General features: G+C 46.9%; 1 protein-coding gene across 8 annotated transcripts in view; it reads left to right on the top strand.

Moving 5' to 3' along the window:
- The window catches only part of FAM168B (family with sequence similarity 168 member B), a 218,470-nt gene extending 201,485 nt beyond the window's left edge, over positions 1-16,985 (top strand). For all 8 annotated transcript variants that reach the window (XM_086943796.1, XM_086943792.1, XM_086943794.1 and 5 more), the window contains exon 7: positions 12,128-16,985. The gene's annotated coding sequence lies outside the window, so the exon portion shown is untranslated. The remainder of the gene's footprint in view (positions 1-12,127) is intronic.
- Positions 16,986-20,218: the final 3,233 nt, after the last annotated feature.

Genomic DNA, 20,218 nt, shown 5'->3' with positions numbered 1-20,218 from the left:
CTGAGGGAGAACCCCGAAAAGCAGAGGCTAAGTCCTCGAAAGGAGCGCCGGCGACGAAAGTTTCGACGTCCGAAGCAGCATCCTCCGAAAGGCCCAGCGGATCCTTTGAAAAGGACTCCCAGATGGCAAAGACCAGCGAAAAGCAAAGGTCGTCGAAGCAGGCCCTCGAGAAGGGACCCTCGAGCGAGAAGACGCTCAAAACGGCCTCGACGTCGAAGGTACCGTCGAAGAGACCTGCCGAAAAGCTCGACGCCGAGCAAGCGGCAGAGATGGAGAAAAAGAGAAGAAGGCTCGAGGCCGAAATGGAGAGTATGCTCCAGAGGAAGAGAGCCTTCGAGGAAACAATGAAGAACTATACGATTCCCTCGAAGACCTACTCGACTCCCTCGAAGACCGCTGCGACCGCCGAAGAGGTAGAGGTGCAGGAGGACTTCGAAGCCGAGGAGCCGCCGAAAACTCCAAACCCCACAGATGAGGGAGAAGAGGAGGACTTCTACCGCTCGGAAGAAGATTACCTCCGCGAGAGCTACTACTCAGAATCCTCGGCGTCGCTAGAGGAAGAATGGCAGGATCTCGAGGGGGGGAAAGGACATAGCAAACGCATGCCTGAAGACAGCCCTAGATGGGGCAGAAACATCTAGCAGGCTGATGGCCATAGGCATCACTGAGAGAAGGCAAGCCTGGCTCAGAATATCAGGTTTCAAGGCAGAAGTGCAAAATAACATCCTGAACACCCCCTTCAACGGGGAGACGCTGTTCGGGGCATCAGTAGATGACAAACTGGCTCAGCTGAAGGACAATGAGACAGCCAAATCGATGGGAGCCCTACAATTCAGGGGGATGCGGAGAGGCACCTCCACAAGGAGACCAAATGGTAGAGGGGGAAACCAGCAATCACATTCGCAACAGTCGCACCACCATGGTTAACAGTGACAACCAATGGCACCAGGGTCAACCGAGGCAGAATTGGAACTCCCAGAATAGGGGCCAGTCCTTTCGAGGGAGAGGAAACGGACGGGGTCAGAGACGGAGAGGTGGTGATCAACCCCCCCAAAAGTGACTCCGTGAAGGAGGCGCTCACCCACCCAAAGCCTCAGGGGGGAGAGCACCAACAGCTAAGAGGAGGCTCACACGGACACGGCTCAAGAGAACACACAACACCAGTAGGGGGGGAAGGTTAAGATTTTTTCTACACGAATGGAGAAAAATAACCACAGACAAGTGGATACTAAACATTATACAGCACGGATACTGCATAGAGTTGGAAAAATATCCACCAAGCAGAAAGCCAAAGACAAGGGGTCACAAGGGCAAAGAACTGCAGTTGCTCCAAGAGGAAGCTCAAGAACTGCTCCTCAAAGAGGCCATAGAACAAGTCCCGCACAGAGAACGGAACAAGGGGGTGTACTCTAACTACTTCCTAGTACCAAAGGCGGGCGAAAGCCTAAGACCCATCTTGGACCTACGGTTCCTGAACACCTACGTAAAAACTCAAAAGTTCAAGATGACTTCCCTGCAAGAGGTCATCCCACAAATAAGGCCCGGGGACTACTTGTCCACGATAGACCTAAAAGACGCATACCTGCACATCCCCATGAACAGGAAACGCAAACACATGTTAAGATTCAAGGTGAACAAAGACCACTACCAGTTCACAACCCTGGCTTTCGGGCTCAAGTCAGCGCCAAGGGTCTTTACCAAATGCCTCGCGGCGGTGGCCGCACACCTACGAAGGGAGGGTATACACGTGTACCCCTACCTGGACGACTGGCTCGTGAAAGCAAGCTCTTACACGAGATGCAAAGCTCACGCAGAACAGGTCACAAGAACGCTCACGAACCTGGGCTTCTCCATCCACTGGAGAAAGTGCTCCATGGACCCAGAACAAGTGAAAATCTTCCTGGGAGCCCTGATCAACACGGTCGAATGCAGAGTGACACCCAGCGAGAAGAGAACACTCAGCCTGCTGAGGGAGAAACGTCACTACCAGAAGGGGCAAGTTCTGACAGTGAGGACGGTGAGCAAGATCTTGGGGATGATGGCGTCATGCATCCACCTGGTCCCCAATGTTCGGCTAAAGATGAGACCACTACAGGAGTGGCTGCAACAGCAATGGTCACAAGCAGAAGGAAGTTGGGAAGATCTAGTGGTTGTTACGCACAATGTGCAGGAGGAGATGAAATGGTGGACGAAGGAGAATATAACGATGGGGAAGCCTCTAACGCCACCGGACCCAACTGTGACCATCACCACAGACGCATCCCAGAAAGGATGGGGCGCACACATGAACAGGCTCAGAGTGAGGGGTCTGTGGAACCCAGGAGATGCAGTAAAGCACATCAACTACCTGGAACTGAAAACAGTGTTGCTGGCCCTCAAGGCCTTCCAAAAGCACCTTTACAACAAAAGGGTGATGATACAGACAGACAAAACCACAACGATGTTTTACATCAACAAGCAAGGGGGAACTCAGTCATTCCCTCTGTCGAGCTTGGCTCAAGAAATATGGAGATGGGCGATCCCACTCAGGATAGACCTGCTTGCCATACACCTGCCAGGGAAGGACAATGTGGAAGCGGATTGGCTCAGCAGGCAAGCATCGGTGTCCCACGAATGGGAACTGAACAACCAAGAGACAGAGAACCTGTTCAGGAGGTGGGGCACACCAACAATAGACCTGTTTGCAACACGCCAGAATGCAAAATGCCAACACTTTGCATCGAGGGAACAGGAACCAATGTCCCATGGGAATGCCCTATGGATAAGCTGGTCAAAGAAATTTGCCTACGCTTTTCCACCAACGCCACTGATCCCCAGAGTCCTGAACAAGTTCAGGTCGAGCAACATGACTCTCATCCTGGTGGCTCCCCAATGGGCGAGGCAGACTTGGTACTCTCAGATTATGGAGATGTCGCAGGGCAGAGCACACAAGTTCCCAAAAAGAAGAGACCGTCTCTCCATGGAAGGGGGACAAGTTCTACACCCAGAACCAGAAAGCCTCTGCCTGTCAGCGTGGCTCCTGAGGACTTAGAGTTCGCACATCTAAAACTACCAGAGAGCACACTTCGGGTGCTGAGAGAAGCAAGGAGGCCCAGCACGCGGAAGTGCTATGGGGAGAAATGGAAGAGGTTCACGCAGTGGTGCCACAGGAAAAACCTGGAGAGAAAACTGACTAGAGAGTCTACAGTACTCAGATACCTCACGCACCTGATCAAGGCTAAACTAAGCTCGTCCTCGCTGAGGGTTCACCTGGCAGCGATTGTGGCATACACAAGAGGAGAAACAGGACGAAGTTTCTTCACTTCCAGGGTAGTGAAAAGGTTCTTGGAAGGAGCGAAGAGAATAGCGCCACCCAAGAGGATGCCGCCGCCGGCATGGAACCTGAACGTCGTACTGACGGAACTCATGAAGCCACCGTTTGAACCCATCCATAAAGCGTCACTACAAATGCTGACAATGAAGACAGCCTTTCTAGTAGCAATAACATCGCTACGCAGAGTGAGCGAGCTACAAGCTTTGACGCTGCAAGAACCGTACATACAAATACACAGTGACAGGGTCGTGATGAGGACAGACCCGCATTTCATGCCCAAGGTAGTATCTAAATTCCACATGAACCAAAGTATACAGATACCTAGCTTCTTCCAGAAGCCCACGTCAAACGCAGAGAAGGCGCTCCACACTCTGGACGCAAGGCGGGCTGTAATACACTATATAGAAAGGACGAAAGAACACAGGAAGACAAAACAATTCTTTGTGTCCTTCGCAAGGAGTCTCCTGGGTAGACCAGTGACTAAGAACACCATAGCAAGATGGATTGCCAAAACAATACAGCTCTGCCACATGCAAGCTGGCGAAGAGCTCACGGAGGGGCCACGAGCCCACTCAACAAGAAAGAAAGGGGCTACGATCGCCTTCCTGGCAAACAAGCCCATCCAAGACATATGCCTGGCGGCAACATGGGCTTCAGTGCACACTTTCGCTAAACACTATTGCGTAGATGTGCAGATGAACAAGGAAGCACAAGTGGGCCAAAGAGTGCTTCAACATATCTTTAACAACCAACGCTCATCTTCCACCCAGCCGCCACATGAGTGACAAAACCGCTACGAAATCTATGCACAGCATAGTGAATCCAGAAAGATTCACGCTGCAAATCGAATAGTTTACCTGTCGGTGTAGTTTTGCAGCTTGAAGATCTTTCTGGATTCACTAGCGAACCCACCCACCTCCGCCAGAAAGATGAGGCTGGAGAAGGTGGAAGGACATGGAATAAGATAAGAACGTTTAACAAAGACAAGTATACGTGAAGAAGTTTACGTTGAAGGAAAGTTTGATACACATAGCCATGGATTCACCACAAAGGAGAAAAGAAAAAAGAATCCGAAGATGGCGCCCAGGGGTGGGAGCTTCCGCAGGAAGCGTGCCGACGTCACGAAGGTGCACCAAATGGTGGGACGTCGACGCCCACCTGGGCTACAAAAAAAAAAAAAAAAGACTACGAATCCGGACCCAACCACCAGATCGCGGAATAATGCACAGTATAGTGAATCCAGAAAGATCTTCAAGCTGCAAAACTACACCGACAGGTAAACTATTCGTTTTCTCCCATTGGATAACATAGCCAGATTTTCACTGAAAAGTTTCTAAGTGTGAACTTTTAAAATACCTTTATGTTATCCAGTATTAGGGGTGTCTTTCATAGATTCACATGCCTGAATCATTCCCCGTCGTCGAGACGGGAGCCTCCGGTAAATAAAAAAGTAATGTCCATAGACATACATGGAGAGAAAGGGTCCAAGGGTCTCCCCTTAGTAGCCTTTCCTTGTCCTTATGTAAAAAGGACCAAACTGACATAGTCAGCCAATCAGCTCCGACCTCCCTCTAGAACCTTCCTGGGAGGAGCCTCAGTCCCTCAGATTTTCTACCGCACGTTGTGCTAGGGAGTCTCCAGCCTGAGCTCTCCTCAGGATTATTCTAAATTCAACAAACTCTCTTGGAAGTGTTCTTTGAACCTAAAAACTCTTCAAGGACTTCTTCAACACACTATCCCTGAAGTAAGTGGGTGTGTTTATACTGCCTTTTCCATGTCTGACTCGGGGAAGAAAGCCCTGTTCAGGGCCTGCTCTTCCTGCAGCAAGAAAAGGATTCATGTGGAGGATAGACACGACCTGTGCCTGTATTGCCTTTACCCGGATCATAATTCGGAGAAATGCACAATCTGTCGGTCTTTTCCCAAAAAGACTGTGAGAGACAGAGAAGGTCGCCTTCTGATCTGGTTGGACAGGCTTAAGAACAGAGACAATCTGGAGTCCTCTGTGAGCAGCGTTTCCAGGACTTCTGCTGTCTCAAACAAGAGGCCAAGGGACGCTTCCCCGGGCCCCTCAGACACTCCTCCTGCGAAGACCCACAAAAAGTCTTCAGAGGCGAGATCTGCGTCATCCTCAGTGTCTGCTAAGGAGGATAAAACCTTCAAAATGCCTGCTCCGTCCTCCAGACAAAGCCAGAGGACTACTTCAGTCAAAACCACAGTGTCTACCACATCAGCATCGTCGCCCTCAGCTTCGACGACGATGACTACTTCCTCCTCGTCGTCAGGTAGGCCGATTTCTCCAATTATTCTCCTGACGTCATCGTCGACGACGACAAAGACCATGTCGACAACGAAGCCGGCAACAGTGACGAGCCCATCGTCGTCAAAACCGGCGACGACGAGAGACTCGTCGACGAGAGACTCGTCGACGAGACCATCGTCGACGAAGGCACCGTCGACGAAGGCACCGTCGATGAAGACGACGACTTCGCAGTCGTCGACGACCAAGATCCCTACGTCCACCCCTCCGTCGACGAAGACCTCGTCGACGACCCCGTCGACGAGAGGCTCGTCGGCGACGAGCCCGTCGATGAAGAACCCGTCGACGAAGACCCCGTCGACGAAGACCCCGTCGACGAAGACACCGTCGATGACGACCCCGTCGACGACGACACCAAAGGCTCCGTCGACGGACTCGACGACGACACCGTCGACAGGCGATTCGTCGTCGAATGAACCATGGAAAAAATCAAGACTGGTGGAGACGCCGTCCATGATGCTACCACCGTCGACGGTCCCCTCGACGACTGCAAGCTCTACCATTCAGACTGGCAAACAGGGCAAGCCAATAATTACCCCGGAAACAACGTCTCCTAGCAAGGTGGAAAAGCAACCACCTCAAGAAATTTTCCAAAGCGAGGAATCCGAGGAGGATGACCATCTGGATCCCGCTACTTCAGTCTCAGACCTTCACATAAAATGCCAAAGCACTGATGAGGAACAGGAGGAATTCACCTATCAGGAACACTCCGTCCAAGCCAGTGTCCGCACCGAAGTCACCCCCATGATATGCTTACCAGCGGCCCTGGTGGATGACTTAAAACTTCTTGTGCAAGACTACAAGCGGCGCTTTCCGGAGCCTAGCAGAGGCGGTCAAGCGCCTGAGAGTCCCGCACCAGGGGACAAGGGAGATCAGACACCTCCAGCTCATGTACAGGTGTCCGCACCGGAACGCCCTCATCCTCACCATCAACCCCACCAAGAAGTCCAACCTCAAGTGGTGGTTTCTTCGGACGAAGAAGAGGAAGAGGAAGAACTGGAGGAAGGGGAGGTCCAGGAGGTTCACTCAGACCACTCGGACCAGGATGATGAAGACGAATATATTGCATCATCCCCAGCTTCACCACAACCACGCCAAGCGGACTCCCCTCCGGTGGACATTGCGGGCTTCCACAAGCTGGTGGAGAGAGCGGCGAAGAGATTCCACATGGCGGTGGAATCCACGGAAACGGACTGTTTCCTCCATGACTTTAAGGAACAGCCTCAATAATCTGCAAAAGCTGTTCCAATCATAGACTTTTTATGGGAACAGGGAAAGAAGCTAATGCTCACTCCTGCTTCTGTGCCAGCGGTGGTCCCACGCCTTGATAAAAAATACAGGGCACCACTCACTGCAGCGGCTTGCCTTAATGGTCACCCCAAACCGGACTCGGTAGTGACGCAGGCGGCCCAGAAAAACTCCCGCAACCCTTCCTCACCACTGTCAGCTCCCCCGGACAAAGAGGGCAGGAAACTGGACACAATTGGCAAGCGCTTCACATCCACGTCGGCCATGTCCATCAAGGTGGCCAACTCCATTGCCTTGCTGGGGCGTTACAATCGCCAGCTGTGGGAGGACATTGCCCCTTACATAAAGGAACTACCTGATAACGTCCAGGGTGAGGTGAAAGCGCTCCTCGTTGAGGGTCAATCTTCTGCAGCGGAACTCATAGACTGTGCTATCGACGCAGCCATGACTGGCTTCCGTCAACTTGCGGGAGCTGCCGTACTGAGACGCCAGGGATGGCTCAAAGCGACTTCATTCCGCCAAGAAGTTCAGGCAAAGGTTCTAGACATGCCCTTCGACGGCCAACACCTGTTTGGAGTACAGGTCGACGAGGCTCTACAGGCCATTAAGAAGGACACAGACACGGCAAGGGCACTGGGCTCTCTACAGTCTAGAAACCAGTCCTTTCGGGGCAACAGGCCCAGAGGTCAGTCCTCCTATCGAGGCTCATATCAAAACAGGTCCTCGTCCTCATTCTCGTACAATCACAAAGGCCAGTACCAGAACAAGCAACAGCAGGGCCGACAATCTACATTCGGAAGATCGTCCTACAGAGGTAAAAATACCAAGAGGGGCGCTGGCGGCCGCCAGTGACCACCTACTCCAGCCAGTCCAAACACCATCTCCATCCTTTCAAATTGGAGGAAAGCTGACCCATTTCCTTCACAATTGGCAGTACATCACCACGGACCGGTGGGTTCTTCAAATTATTCGATTTGGCCACTCCCTCGAGTTCACCTCCATCCCTCCCAATACCCCCCCACGCAGACGGACACACAAACATCCACGCCTGCTTCTGAAGGAACTTTCGACAATGCTACAAAAAGGAGCAATCGAAAGGGTTCCGGCATCCTCGAAGGGGAAAGGATTTTACTCCCACTTCTTTCTTGTACAACAAAAAGAAAACAAGTGGAGACCCATCCTGGATCTCCGGGGACTCAACACCTTCCTACGGATCCAATCGTTCAGGATGGTAACGATTCAGGAAATCCTGGGCATTCTGGAGAAAGGAGATTTCATGGTCTCACTGGATCTCCAGGATGCATACTACCACATCCCTATCCTCAAAAATCACCGGAAATTTCAAAAGGTCTACAATGGTGGACACGTCGCCACAATCTGACAGTGGGCTTACCGTTTCTCCTCCCAGCATCACCGCTGGTGATAACAACAGACGCCTCCCTAGAGGGATGGGGCGCTGTGCTCCAGGACCTACAGATCAGCGGCAAATGGGACTCTCAAGAGCAATTACTCCATATAAACCTCTTGGAGCTGAGAGCAGTGTTTCTGGCTCTACAAGCCTTCCTACCCCGCATCCAGAAATCCCCAGTGCTCGTCAGGACGGACAACACCACGACGATGCACTATCTAAACAAACAAGGGGGAACGCGTTCACTCTCGCTCTCACGCGAATCACAGGCGATCTGGAACTGGCTGGTGCTACACGAAATCCAACTCAAAGCGGAATATGTCCCGGGGAAGGACAATACCATCGCGGACGCCCTGAGCAGGCAAAAGTCCCTCTCCCACGAGTGGGAACTATCGGACAGCGCCCTCAAGCACATCTTCTCTCTTTGGGGAGTCCCAAACATCGACCTCTTTGCCACCAAGAGGAACGCCAAATGCCCGTGCTACGCAAGTTGGCATCCCCAACCAGGATCACTAGGAAATGCGTTCTCCATCGGATGGTACAGCGTCTTTGCATACGCCTTTCCTCCATTCCCGATGATTCCACGGCTCCTCAGAAAGATGAAAGCGGAGCCATGCACCCTGATCCTGATTGCCCCGTCCTGGCCGAGGCAACACTGGTTCTCGGATCTGCTTCGACTATCCATCAAATCACCGATCCGCCTGAACCAACACCCAGCCCTACTGACAATGTCCGACGGGCAAGTGCAGCACCCGAACCTCCAATCGCTCAAATTATCAGCATGGCTCCTGAGCACAGAGAGTTCGGTGGCCTGAATATCCCACAAGACTGCAAGGATGTGCTAGCCAAAGCAAGAGCAGACAGTACGAACAAGACCTACTGTCTCAAATGGAAGAGGTTCTGCATATGGTGCTCGGAACAGGGCTTACGGCCACTCACCATCACACCAGAACAAATATTACCATACCTCCTGCATTTGGCCCAGTCGGGACTGGCGCATGCGTCCATCAAAGTTCACCTGGCAGCAATCTCGAGGTTCACCAGATCGGTCACGGGACCTTCTCTGTGGTCTAGTCGGCTAGTCAAGCAATTCCTCAAAGGACTATACAGATCCTTCCCGAGGCCTCGAAAAGTACCTCCCACATGGCAGCTTAACCTGGTACTCAACCAGCTCATGCGTCACCCGTTTGAACCCATTCACAGGGCATCGCTTCAACACCTTTCATGGAAAACAGCGCTCTTGCTCGCTCTAACTTCGGCCAGAAGGGTTAGCGAGCTGCAGGCCTTGTCCATTCAAGAACCATATCTGCAATTCAGACATGATAGGGTGATACTGCGACCAAACCCTAAGTTCATTCCAAAGGTACCTTCGGACTTCCATCTCAACGAACCATTGGTCCTTAGGTCATTCTTCGCCAACCCTTCCACAGCAGCGGAAAGGTCGCTGCATTCTTTGGACCTTATGAGGTGCCTGAAGTTCTACCTGGACAAGACTAAGGATCTCAGGAAATCCTCACAGCTGTTCGTGGCATACAGCAGGCCACGAATGGGCCTACCCCTCACGAAGCAAAGCATCTCCAGATGGATCTCCTCGGCGATTTCCTTCTGCCATGACAAGGCCGGCCGGCCTTTGAATGACCGTGTTCTGGCTCACTCAACCAGAGCGATGTCTACGTCGGCAGCACTGTTTGCTGGAGTGCCGATCCTGGACATCTGTAGAGCGGCGACCTGGAAATCGCCGCACACTTTCTCCAGACACTACTGCCTGGATATCGAACTCCAGAAGGATGCGGCAGTGGGCCAAGCGGTGCTTCGCCATCTCTTTCAGTAAGGTGAGCCTTCCTACATCCCGCCTTCCAGGTATGCACATTATTGCTCTGATGAGATTATGTCTAAGCTGTCTCTTTATTGTATGATATTATATGTATTATCTACTATGACGGCAGAGCAACTCTGTTTTACAAATGTGCTACTGTGATTGCTAGCTACTCTGATTCAGGCATGTGAATCTATGAAAGACACCCCTAATACTGGATAAGAAATGCGTTACTTACCTGTAACAGCAGTTATCCAGTATTGGTGTCTTTCATAGATTCACATGCAACCCTCCCGCCTCCCCTGGAAGGACTCACTTCCCTCTCGGAACTATACTACGCCAAACCTAGCTGGGTGCGTACGAAAATCTGAGGGACTGAGGCTCCTCCCAGGAAGGTTCTAGAGGGAGGTCGGAGCTGATTGGCTGACTATGTCAGTTTGGTCCTTTTTACATAAGGACAAGGAAAGGCTACTAAGGGGAGACCCTTGGACCCTTTCTCTCCATGTATGTCTATGGACATTACTTTTTTATTTACCGGAGGCTCCCGTCTCGACGACGGGGAATGATTCAGGCATGTGAATCTATGAAAGACACCAATACTGGATAACTGCTGTTACAGGTAAGTAACGCATTTCTTCCTGAAAAATCATTGCAATAACCAAAAAGTTTTTACTAAACTGTTTTCAGCTTAGACCCCAGGACTGAATCTAGGATCCAGCCCTGGGATTACAAAAGTATTTTACAAAGTAATCAACTGCATTTTTTGTAGAACCCATTGAGCTCGATGTTAGATTGTGTTTAGAATTGTGTTGCCTGCTGCAACCCCTGTACCGGTTGTGTTTACAAAGTTATTTCCTTTCTGCAAAGCAATACTTGAGATCACTCATAATTGAGAAAAGTATATTTTTGATACCTGTTGGTTTTAAAAACAAAACAACTATATCTTTTGATCTAAAAATAATTGGCATAGAGTTCCGTCCTTGAGTGTGTGAAACCTTTTTGCTTACTGATTGTGTACAACAAATGCTTTACACTGTCCTCTGGTACTGCCTTACTGCTCGACCAAGCTACCACTTTTGAGAGTAAGGTCAGCCCTGACTTTAACCTTTGTTATACCTCTGGGGTTGGTGGTCTCTATACGCACTGTACCTTACTTTGGTCAAGTATATATAGAGCCACTGTCTCACACTAGTCTACTGCACTAGTAGGTCAACATGTTTTAGCCTTCTCGTGTTTTCATAAGGCTTTCATCAGGACTGGGTATATTTTGGTGCTCGTTGCGGCTCCTAATTAAAGTTGTGTACTTACTTACGACAGATCTGAAATTAAAAACACAAGTGGTATCTGGAACTACAAGAAAATAAGTTAATATCATAATCCTTGAATGTGTACCCTATATTTTGAATATGGGTACTTATTGTGTAGCATTATGAGCTCAAAATTGCTGTTAGTTATTTATACAAGTATTTATACAAATATCTTGACTATTTTAAGTCCAAGATCTCAAATTAAAGAGTGGGCGTACCTAGTTTGTTCTAGCGACAGTGGCATGTCAGACGGCTAATAGATCGTAACCAATCAGTGGGTGATCGCTTTAGTTATTCATAACCCTCGTGTTCTTAAAACCTGTAATATAGGCAGTGTTAGTAGGTTTACCAAAACAATACGGTTATACGTGTGGAACGCTATTGTTAGACAAGTCACTATGAATGCAGTGATATTTCAATAAGATGTTTACCTTCAAAATGTTGTTTTATAGCATTCTTCAGGATGCCGTTGAGTGGTTTAGTAACCCGATTCTGAAAAGGTAAAAAATATTCTATACGCCTTACCAGAGTTCCAGTAAGGCACATAGAATTAATATTTTTAGAATCACTAATGTCAAAGTATTTTCAGATACTTCACTGTACAGCTCGGAAGTATTATCACTGAGTAGGGGACACTTTATTTTTGTAGGTTTATTAAAACTGTACACGTGCCATTTGACCATAGACTTTAATCTAATTGTATTCCTCCCTCCAGGTTTAAAGATGGAAGATATGCAATCAGTAATGAGGTTTATCAGCGGGTGCTGAAGCTCTCCTGCCTCCAGCCAGGACTTACTTCTGAGTGCTTTCAACACTTTGCCAAACACTACTAATTCCAGATTACAGAAGAATTTCCGGTGCTGCATATCTTACATCTTGGAACGCCAGCAGTTTGTCTTAAAAACAAAATCCTGTTTTTGTGGACTGTCTTGCAATTTTTTTAGCTAACTATAATGATAAAAAGGGAGTATAAATTTATCTGACCATAACTAGTTGAATGCATGCAAAACCTAAAGCTTGCTCAATCTACTACCTGCAGTGACTGATGCAAAAACATCATATGCAAAATCCAAAGGAACTGAAGTATTTGCAACCTTGTATTGATGTATTTTTTGTATGCAAGGTTTTTAGTACTAGAATTTAAAACCAATTGCTTTTTCAGAGCATCAAAATGTTTGAAAGTGCCTCAACCATTTTGCGGTTTTGGGTACTGCTGACTGAAAGAGCATTATACTTTTATTAAGTATCAGGTACTCTATTAAGTGAGCCAAAATAGTAAGCTCAAGATGGGTACAAAAAACCTGCATCGTGAGGTGACTGAATTCATATTTTTCTTGCATTCTCTGGATTCAGTGTTACAATGTTGGAGCTTCCTTGGATTGGAAATGAGGTGTGATGTAGAAAGTAAACGTGACTTGTGGAATTGTGAGCCTAATTTGTGTGTGCAGATTTGCACAATATAACTGTACACCCTAGACCGCTAAGCCATTAATAAGAATCCAAGAAGCAATTCTGATAAATGTGAAAGTTCCCTACAGTGGATGCTTACAGAGCTCCTCTGTTCGGTCTACACATTTCAATCAGTAAATCTATTCCAAATGGCAATGGAACATTAAATATTTCACCTAATATGGATAAATTGAACTGTGTTCTACCTGCATCGTGTGTAATTCACTGCTGCCGTATTTCTGTGGCCACAGAACAATGCACGAGATCAGTCTTTTGAAAAAGAAAAAAAATATATATTTATGTATGCTTCTTTATAGTAAGAAATTAGCGGGTGGGCTGCCAATGGTTTTTTCCAGTGTTACATGAATTGGCAAACTAGTACGTTGTAGCCAGAACATGGCACTGTGAAAACATGTGAAATTGGGTCATAAAGCTTTTGCAGTGATCTTAATACATAATAAATATTGTGATTTGTTTTTTAACCACTTAACATCACCTCACAAATCGCATACCAAGAATTGGCAAAACTAATGGCAATAATGAAGGCCTGTAAATCCATAACTTGCCTTATGTATTGCCCCGGGGAGTGACGGGGGGTAATTCAAGTAATCCATTGCACGCAGGCTTTAAGGAAAATCTAGCTACCACTGTTGGTGACTTTACTGATTTGTGGTTAATAATGAAACTTTTTTTTCCCCTAGCAATCCTCATCGAATGCAATATTTGAAATACACTGACTGCAATAAATCAGTGAATTGTGAGCACACACTTTCCTTTCATTCTTAACTATTAAAACTGTTAAAAGACTGCAAAGCAATTACCTTTATCACACGGTAGGTACGTAGTTGGTTGCAAGTTTTTTTTTTTTGGCAAATCCATTTTTGATTTTTTCAGAAGCAATTTTGTTTCGTCATGTGAAGTTAGGTGCTCTGATTCCTTACGTTTTAAATTGTTGCTGCCTCTCCAGTACTGTGGATCTCTACTATTTGACTCTGAATTGCGAACTGATCTAAATCGAATGAGTCATTTAAGTGTATTTTTTATTTTTATTTTTTTAACTTTTTTTTACACTTTTAAATTTATGAAGGCTGAGAGTTTTGCACAGATCACTGAGAGCAGAACAACATCCACTTAATAATGCTGCATTTTGTTTAAATGTAATATTGCATAGGAATGCCATACAAGCATTTGTGAGCACTTATTCTACATTAGGGGTTACCTTAAAGAAGCTGGTAATAGGCCAGATAATCAGTTTGATCCGGCACTGCTTGTGTGTTAATTTTATATTCTATGTATCGAGGAGTTCACTTCTTGACTGGTTGGAATTTCCAACATTGAGACTCTTCTCTTCCAGTGTACTTAACATTAAATTGGTGAACCATTTTTTCCAAGCTGCATTAATGTTCAGTGCAGACAGCTGCGTAAACCCATGTAATAATAAGCTACATTGGTTAGTTCTTTCATATGCTGTATTGTTGGAAAAAATGTAATACTTGTGACATAGGAAAATAGTCACTTTTAACTGCATGATGACTGACAAAATAGATTTGGGTTTCATTACGTTTGTGGGAGTGGGCTGTTTCCATGTTACTGATTTGTAGGTAATGCATTCTCCATTTGTGATTTAATTTACTATTTTCATTGAGTTGATTCTAGTATTCAGAATGTCAAGTCCTATTTGGCACACAGCACTCATCCCAGAAATTAGACATTTGGGTTGATTAATTTTGTGCTGTGGTCCCCCTTCTGTATTAATGGGTAAATGGAATTTATGATGGAATAGCTTGCTGATGACTTACTTAAATAGAATGTTAAACAACTGAGGATAATTTAAATGCCTCGTCTTAATATCTTCACTATCCATGGTAGGAACCTAATCAATCGTTAAGCTCGATTAGTACAGATTTTCTGCAGGACTCGAGTGCACTCATAAATTATCTCTCTCCCATGTGTTTACCATGCCTGATTACTTTTAGTCATAAATGTAAAGGTAGTATGTGAAAGTATTCCTTTTGATACGTGCACTGCTGCCTTTTTTCATAACCTTTCTTTCTAACCTGAAGGTACTTCAACGAAGCACCCATCTGAAACTTGATCCTATCGTCTTTGATACCATTTGGTTTTTTTACTTTGAACACAGCCAAAGAGTTTAGATAGCATTCACATTTGTGTATCCGAAAAAGATTCCCCCTTAGAGGAAAACTACCTCTCCTTGGTGTAGTTTGATACACATGGATGCTAAAGGTACCCCAGAAGCGTAGTTTGTGTCCTGAATGCAGTTTAGTTTTACATATTTCCAACAAACTTTTTTCAGCAAGTTCACTAGAAAGAATGCCTGAAATATTTTTCTTTTTTTGTTATGAGTGGTTGCTGAATGTTCATTTTTGGCTATGATTTGTAGAGCTAACAACCTGACGCATACATGACAAACCTACATCTGGTTTTCTTGTGTAGATTTTCTGTTGATTAACAGTGACTCCAGACATTAAATTGCTTATTGTCAGTTACCAGACTGGCTTCTAAGGCTTTTTTTCTTTCTTTCTTCCTCTGTTCTCTGAATGTTAGTCTAGGTGGGGTGGCATTTCTCTTTTCCTCACTTGAACAAATAGTGTGTTGAGTAGTTTGTTTTTGTCTTAAGATTTATGAGCTGAAGTGAAAGGAAGCAGTAAAAGCAGTTTCATCCAGAAGGTGGTAAAACAAATAAATCTTATGCCCCAGCTTGATCTATGGGACCTGATTGTGTTTTTTTAGGGTAGAAACCCTGGGAATAAAAGTTCACAAGGTTCTTGCTACTAATTAATATTTCTTGTATTGTCAGCTTCTGCCTTCTGATCAATTTAAAAAGAATTAACTCATTGAGCAGTAAATGTTCATCACTAGTGAACTTTAGGATGGAAGATGTAGGTGAAGTGATGTTATGTGTAGAAAATCCAAACTATTTTCCTGGCTTCGAACAGAATTCTTCAAACGGAGACAGTATTGTATTGTATGTGTGGCTAAAACCCCCATATTGGATATCCAAAGAACTCGTGATTTGCCTTCCATTGAACAGTTCTGAGGCTCATTTTAGATTGCTCCATTAAGCAGTGACCCAGAGATGTTGGCTCATGAGTGGCTGCATTAGGAGAGCACAGTATATTGAAGTTGTTTATTGGACCCATGTAAACCTTTTAACTTTCTCTTTCTACAAAATAGTTTACGACTGAGCGGGATCAAAGAAGTCTACTCTGTGTTGTATGTTCAGTCAGTTTGTGAGTGTTCTAGAACTGTTTGGGGTCCAAGTGTTAAAATTAAATAGAGAACCATGGCATCATTTTTTAATTGTTCCTTCCATTATATTGTTTTCATTTGTCATTTTCAGAACTTTTGAGATCAATTACTGGATCTGAGCTATCGAATTCTTGTGAGGGCTAAAACTGCATACATATTTGTTGTGAAGAAACTGTATGCACAGGAACCTTGCATGCTTTATCAGCGTACCCAATCAGTTGCTAGAGCGCTCCATTGCTTAATATAGCTATGATTGTTTTCAAAACTATCATATTGCTGTAAGATGCAGCAAACTTAATCTTGTTTTGGTCTGCGTTTGAACCCAGTTCTCCTTCTTGGAGTGGGGGGAGTTAGAGCACAAACATACATTTTTGAAAGTTTTAGTTGTCTGCTGTCCAGAAATGTTTAGTTGAATGAATTTGCATTTTTATTAAGCCCGTGTGTTTAGAAGACAAATGAAGGTGATTGCATGCAACACAAGTACACAAGAGGTCCGAGTTATGGTTCTGTTTTGTTATTAAATAGGCACACGTTTCCTTTTCATGACAATGTGCAGAGATCACTGTTTTACAAGCAGTTATATTGGTACTTTTTATGTTTTGGTCAATGTTGTCTTCCAGAATAATAAAACGTTTTAAAGCATCACTTCTACATTTTGAGCAGTAATTGCATCCACATATATAGTGGAGTTTACATTCTGAGCCAGTTCAATTATGTGTACATTCATGCTTTTATTTTTATGAGATACAATTAGTCGATGAGCTCAGATTAAAATTCTTAAAGGCACGTTTATTGTAACATTTGTTATGTAATAATAACTTCAGTTTTCAATAAAGATTGACTTGTGTTGCTTATTTCGGTTTCTGTCTGTTTTTGATGGTGTTATTTAATAATGGCTCTTGCTTTCAAAATGCTATGTGAATTGTAATTAAGGATTAGAAATAGATGACAAAAGGCATCCAAGAGAAATGGCATGTAGTTCTTCATAGTTCTAAACTCTAAAATTGTGTAAGCTTGATATCCTAGCTCGGACCTAGAATACTGAGCAGTGCCACTGTAGATCGCCACCTCCCCAACCATTTCCTCCTGTGAATGTGGCGTTAATGCACCAGCATACAGATTCATTCATGTAGCTTCACTAAATGACTGGCAATGTGATGTATCTATCTATCCCTGATTGTAAGGCTCACATTGTTTCCTTTCTTTATGGTTTTCTCCCAAACGACATTCTAACCGAATAGAACAGGTTACATAGAGACCATCATATGAATCCAGCGTCAATGTATTGAATGATTTTTTTTATTGGGATACTATCACCATTCCCCACATTAAGAAATTACATAATTTCTCAACAGAATGTCAATCAACATAATTTGTGGCACTTAAGTATGCTATTTTGCCGACTCCTAACTACATTTAGGAGTTGGCAAACTATCCAAAATTACATGTCAAGTCCCATCCAGATGTATTTATACTTTGCATTGGACCAAGAAAATGTGTTAAACACTGACCCCCTTCATTGACAAAACACCAACTGCTGGTACGGCCTGTGAGGGGGGTCTAGTGATTGATATAAGCGGGTTTTGCTTTGTCCTTAAACAACTGGAATTGGAGGCAGAGTGTGGGGCCACAGGGAGGGCTCATGATCAAATAAACACGGGCCAGAGATTAGGAACTCTAGCACCATGATGAATTTCATTGTGGGCCACTAAGAGAAGTGGGGGGAGGACAATCTTGAAGACATTTACAAGGTTATCCAGTAGCCGTGAGGCATCTTATGGTGCCCTTAGGAAGGTACCTGACCGTTGTACCACTCTCTGCATGTATGGATTCCCCCACGTATAACACAGGGATTGAGTTCCAGAGAGGTGGTGTAAGCAGAGATTGTAGAATGGCTGCCGAGTAGGAGCCCTCCCCCGCGGCTACTGGGTTTGGGATCACTAAATAAGCTGATATCCCGTCTTTAACCCAGCCACCCACCAGTATCCTGCCTAAATCCTGCAACCAACTTTAATATCCATTTAGCTCAAGAAATGGGTTTCTCTTCTTACCTTGCTGGGGTCCAATTCGGCCGATCTGAAGTTCGGCTGCCTGGGCCGCTCCGCGCTCGAACCGGACCCTCTGATGCAGACAGTGGCGCACCCTCCAGACACTCGGACACTCACTGCTGTGGCCCTCTCCTACGGGTGCCGATCGTCTGTCGGTCGCCGATCATGGTGCCCCACCCGTGCATCTGCCAAACTATACCGCTGAGTGCCTTTGACACCGCGTCCTGTTATGCAAACTCTGCTTCGCTTGCGTTGAGGACCTCTGAGGCTCTGTATGAGTCCGATCCTAGTGTCCCACCCGTGCATCCGCCATCCCTACCGCAGAGTGCCTCCGCCCCTCGGTCCCGTTGTGCAGCCTCTGCTTCGCCAGTGTTGAGGACCCTTGGGAGCGGTGTTTTTGGGGCTCCCGATTAGAGTCCCTTGGGGATGCAGCCTCTTCCACTGCGACCACACAGTGCCGTTGCTGTCCTCTGCTACCTTCAAATGCATAGGTTCTGGACTTGCCTGGCTCCCCTGCTACTCGGAGGGTGGAGTCGACGATACCGGATCACTGGACCACTTTTCCCTCTGTCCCCGCATCCACTGAACTCTGAGTTTGTGTCCAGGACAGTGGGTTACTGCCGCTTTGCAGACTCAGAATGCCCGGTCTAGCCTGGCTCCCCTGCTGCTCAGTGGGCTGAGTCGGAGCAACCAGATCACCGGACCGCCTTTCCACCCGTCTCCACATCCACTGAAGTCAGTGTTGGTGTCCGGGACAGTGGGTCTCCGCCGCTTGCAGCCTCAGAGGGCCTGACCTTTCCTCGCTGCCCCGCCGCTCAGCTAGCACTCCGAACTAGTTTCCAGCTGCGGTGCCCCAGGACTCCCCCGTTGGTCTCTGTTAAGGATTGTGCTGAGACGCAGTAAGTACTGGGCAGGCTTGACTTCGACCCCACTACTCCAATGACCGCGTGACTCTACCCCATCACGGCTACACCGTTTGCCCGTCTCGTCAGCGGATGATATTTTTGGCAGAGTGCACCTTTTTCCAGCCGCACTATACTATGGAGTCCCTGCTCCCCATGTTGACTGCTGGGATCGCAGCACTATGCTATGGAGTCCCTGATCCCCTGTTGACTGCTTGGATCGCAGCACACTCCCTGACTCTTTGGGTCCTGATTGGCCCCACCGCGGGGGAGACTGAATCTGCTGTCCCCATTCTGCCATCCTCTATTTGGAGGAGGTTCACGGACGGATTTGCCACCATACCCCCCTTATCTTATCTATACCCTGCGCTCCCCACTGACTTTTTCTTGGTACCCTTCCGCCCGGGCTTCTCTGTCCAGGGGCCTGTGGCTGCGCTGCCTTTTTGCCCCGTCCTTGCTCTTTGACACTGGCGGGCTTCGTGTCTCTGGTGCCCTGGCGCCTCTTTGCTCCCCATCTTGGAGGGCCTACACTGCTGTGAATGTGGCTCCGCTGTTGCAGCCATCGCGGAGGTGGGCACGACAAGACGATGTAAAGATACATATGGTCGTCCCTCACTTGCTCACCATTTTCGCTTCGTTATTTCCAGCGGCGGGGCTCCCATGGTTTCACACTGCCGCGGAATCAGTCCTGCCGTTCTCGCTCTTTAAAATGGCTGCGGCCCCCCCTTAACTGCGCCACAAAATGGCTAATGGCGGTGCATTCAGTACGAGACTTTCCCGCTCCACCCATCTGAACTACCACCTGGATCCCTTGTATTGACTATTCCTTTCTCCCATATAGGCCGCCAGGGATAACTGCTTGCTGGCTCCCGCCCTCACCTCTTCAACCACCACTATATGTCTCCCTGAGACGCGGATTCAAAGGCTAGTAGTCGATGTCCATTTACTATTGCTCCTTTGCTTCCCTATCCCCCTGGCTTCCGCCGGTATCTTGTGGTTTATTTTACACCTTACGGCAGAGTTCTTCAAACTGTGGGGCGCGCCCCCCAGGGTGGGCGCGTACTCCACCGTAAAAGCTTACGTTTGTTGTTTTCTTTTCCCTCTGTCCTACGTGGCAAATTATCACCCATTTCCAAT

Source organism: Lissotriton vulgaris, chromosome 11, assembly GCF_964263255.1.
Source record: "Lissotriton vulgaris chromosome 11, aLisVul1.2, whole genome shotgun sequence".
Classification (NCBI taxonomy): Eukaryota; Metazoa; Chordata; class Amphibia; order Caudata; family Salamandridae; genus Lissotriton; species Lissotriton vulgaris.
This window is presented reverse-complemented; position numbering and strand designations above follow the sequence as displayed.